At 34.7% G+C, this 4,013-nt stretch overlaps 1 long non-coding RNA gene across 1 annotated transcript; it reads right to left on the bottom strand.

The window, feature by feature from the left end:
• Positions 1 to 1,217: 1,217 nt before the first annotated feature.
• LOC113309890 lies at positions 1,218 to 2,360 on the bottom strand. Its single transcript, XR_003340789.1, has 3 exons — positions 2,340 to 2,360; positions 1,796 to 1,863; positions 1,218 to 1,279 (listed from the first exon to the last, which is right to left on the bottom strand). It is a non-coding gene; the product is annotated as an uncharacterized LOC113309890 (long non-coding RNA).
• Between the last annotated feature and the right edge of the window lie 1,653 nt (positions 2,361 to 4,013).

The raw sequence follows: 4,013 nt of genomic DNA, 5'->3' as shown, positions 1-4,013 counted from the left end.
TTTCGGCACATAGGCCAGCCATTTTGTTTGATTGTTGTTGTCTTTTACAATAAGATGTGCTCTTAGATCAGAGTACTCATAAGCCCATATTGTTGTCCTTGGAAATAAAACTCTTAAACTCCTGATATCTTTGCCTGTAAAATGATTATCCATAAACCCTAACCAATCCCAGCCATTAAGCTAAAGAAGAATTGCTGCAAAAAAAAAGAAAAAAAAAAAAAAAAAAAACATTGAAGGGCAGATAACTTGGTGAATAGCAAGAGAGAAACATAATGAAAAAACTTAAATAAACTCTAACTAACTATGAATCGAACTAAGAACATGAAGATATGCAAACCAAAGGTGAGAATTCTGCTCAGATTCGCTCAAAAACGAGCAGATCTGAACAGAGGGGAAGTTGCTGTCATTTAAGTTCTTTTTTCTAAGCCTAATCGCTAGAGGAGGGGAAAGGAGGAAAGAGAAAGTTGATTTTGAAAGCAACAACCCAACCCCAATACGAGAGCTTGTGAGCGGTGACTAGGGTGTATGCATATTAATTAGCCAGTTATATGACAAATGTACAATTCTATAGTCTTATTTCAGGTGATATTTCTTTTACCTGGATAAATTAATTTGAGACATTCAGTGGAATAAACACAAGGGACGGAGGGATGGGACAAATGGGTCCGCCGAGCCCAGTTGATTTTGAAATCCCATATATTTAAGTTTATAATTTGGGAAAATTAGGCTAAGGCCCAACCCATGGATAACCCATAACATGAGGCCCTTAACTAAAAGAAGTTTAAATCTAGGTCCCGAATTATTAAAAGACACTCATACCCTTACATATATTGTCAAGCCCCAAATTAAATAAAATTTAAATTTAAGCCCAAAGTTATTAAATCTAGGCCCAAAATTATTAAAATATCGCGTGAATGTGTAAACAGAAGTTACACATGCATATGCCATGTGTATCTAGAAGTTACACATCATTATGACATGTGTAATGCAAAGTTACATATCAAAAAATAGACATCAAAAAGAATGCATACAAAAAGTACATGTATTATTTTAATATTCATTTATAATAATTTCTTAGCATGTGTAACTAGAAGTTACACACGCATCTGTCTAGTGTAATTGAGAGTTACATATGCATCTATCTTGTGTAATTGAGAGTTACATGCATCTGTCTAGGCCCAACAACCGCTGCTAGCCACCACCACTCCTCATCCTCCTCCAAAACCTGCACCTCCACCACCACAAATAAGCCACCAGCTTTTATGAAGTTATCTGCAACCTGAAGAATAACAAACAAACATATTTTATGAGATTAAAAGAAAGACATACAAAACAATGCATAATCACTTTCGAATGCATGTGACTAGTATAATTAGGAGTTAAACATACATATAAGGTTAAATGTACTTATATTCAGAGATGCAAAAAAACAATTTTGTTATTCATTTTTAGCATGTGTAACTAGGACTTACACATGGATATGGGTAGTGTAACTGAAAGTTACACATGCCTGTTGTATGTGTAATTAGGAGTTACACATGCATAGTGGCATGTGTAACCAATAGTTACACATATATAGTGGCATGTAAACTTGAAATCTTTGTACATATAAAGCAAAAACACTAAATATTCAACTTACAGTGCAACAAGGAAAATTATTACATAGTAATTTACTGAATCATCTTGGTAACATCCAAAATCACCTAGCCTAATTATAGTTGAGTAATGTAAATAATAAAAATATTTTAAGATATAGGGAAAAATAGGATAGGAAAATGTAAGAAAAGAACCGAACCTGGCACAACTTCAACTGCGTGACGCATGTATTCCAGATCTTACACTAAGACTTTTCAAGGAAACTACCTTAGCATTGCGAGCACAAAAAGACACCAAATAATTCGAAAGAAATGATATTTCATCAATTACAAGTCATTACTCAAACAACATTTGGTTATAATGGAATCCCCTGATTGTTGATTCCAAAAGACCACTACAGCCATAATCTGAAAAACAAGCCAACACCTAACTTTTCTAAATGTTCTCAACTTTTATAACATAGTTTTGTAGTACAAAGTTCTAGTATAACACATCAATTCCTATTTATGCTTTTTTATAACGTCACTCCTAATAGAAAAAATATCTTGTAGGACTCTGTCAAAAAATAAAAGGTATTACACATCCAAAAAAGGTCAGTAAGGATACAAACCTGAAACTAGATACTGAAAGATGAAAGTCAAGTTATCAAGAACACTTACAAAACCCATGGATAATATCGAAGTTCATAAAAAAAAAGTAGACAAATTGAGCTCTGAATTCCCCATTTTAGCACTGACACTGACCTGAAATGTATTGGTTTTCCATACAACCCAAAACATAAAAGTGCATCTTCAGTTTCGTCCAAGACAGTAAGCCCTCATCCTGCACTTCAAAAATAAATTACAATTAAGAGATCAGTTGCAATAAGAACTTAAGTAGATGTGTAATACGACTTGTGTAACCGGAAGTTACACATGCATATGGCATGTGTAGTCGGAAGTTACACATCCAATTTGATTGTGTAACTAGTAGTTACACATTCAATTAGTATATCCTCGGACATATACTGATGATCACCAACAACAACAACATATGGCATGATTCAGTCTATTAAAAAGAGTAGTATCTTACTTCACTAATGCTAAATAAACTAGGGATACTCGAAACCCAAACCATGCATAATTCAAAATTCACAAATCTCAAAACGTTAACTCAAAATGTTAACTGCAAGGTCTACTCATTGAATGAGTAGACCACATCAACTGCAAGGTCTACTCAAAACTTTAACTGCAAGGTCTACTCATTGAATGATAAAACAAAGCATGTGTAATCAGCTAGTACACATGCATATGGCATGTGTAATCGAAAGTTACACATGCGTCTGACTTGTGTATCTAGGAGTTACACATGCATCTTACTTGTGTAACTTGGAGTTACACATACATATGACTTTTGTACTCACCAAAATATAGGTGATGTTGCCTTTGCTCAAGATGCAAATTATAAATTTGCCATTTCATATTCTCCGTTCTCAAGGCACATCTCTGATCAGATCTGAGCCTTGAGTCTGTCGGTGGCAACTTTTCCTACACCAATGGAGTAAGTTGTACATCAAAAACCACAAGTACAAATAACTAAATCGAATGGAGATAACACAACAAACATATCGCCAGTTTTGTGGATGTCAAACCTTTAATCCATGAACGAGTTCATTGAGTGTAACAACAAAGCCGTCAAGTTATATGGCGTTGGGAATTTCCGCTTCCAAAGCATCCGTGAATCAGGAAACAACTCTGAACCTTTTCCCTTCCTTGAACAGTCTCCACGTACATGATGCATGTTGCCATCCCATTTACCAAAAACTGTTGCTACTGTTTGATAGCCCGATCTTGAACCACGCCTTGTACCTGAAAGATATCAGTACATATGAATCATTTAGAAATTCTCACCGAATGATTCATGCACACTTTATTTGCTATTACTCCAGTAATGACAAATGAGTGCAACAAACCTGATGAGGATTTCAGTCTTTATTTGAATTTCAGCTTTCATGAATACTCATGATTTCCTTCTCTATGTAGTGAATTTCAAGTTTCAGCTTTGAATTTCAACAAACCTTTTCCCTTCCCTGAAATCATGGACGACATAGCTATTCATCATCTCCACTTATTTCTCCACCATGCGCACTACCTCCAGCAAGATATACCGCGTGTAGTTTGAAGCTCTGAACTGAAATAATGCCACCATTAATCGAAATTTCACCTTCCTGTAATTGAAATACATAAAGTCCATCAATATATTTCATATCCCCCACATAATTTTTTCAACCTTACTTGATTTTTCAGTTATATCTGATCATCAATCAGCATTCTAACAAAACAGTCAAATAAAAACAATTTACTAGCTACCACAAGAATAACCAGCAAAAAGAAACTGACAAATTCATTCCAACTGCATACTTTCGTCATGATTAGGTT

Source organism: Papaver somniferum, chromosome 9 (genome assembly GCF_003573695.1).
Source record: "Papaver somniferum cultivar HN1 chromosome 9, ASM357369v1, whole genome shotgun sequence".
In the NCBI taxonomy this organism is placed as follows: domain Eukaryota; kingdom Viridiplantae; phylum Streptophyta; class Magnoliopsida; order Ranunculales; family Papaveraceae; genus Papaver; species Papaver somniferum.
The sequence above is the reverse complement of the archived record's forward strand: the minus strand, read 5'-3'. Positions and strand labels throughout refer to the sequence as shown.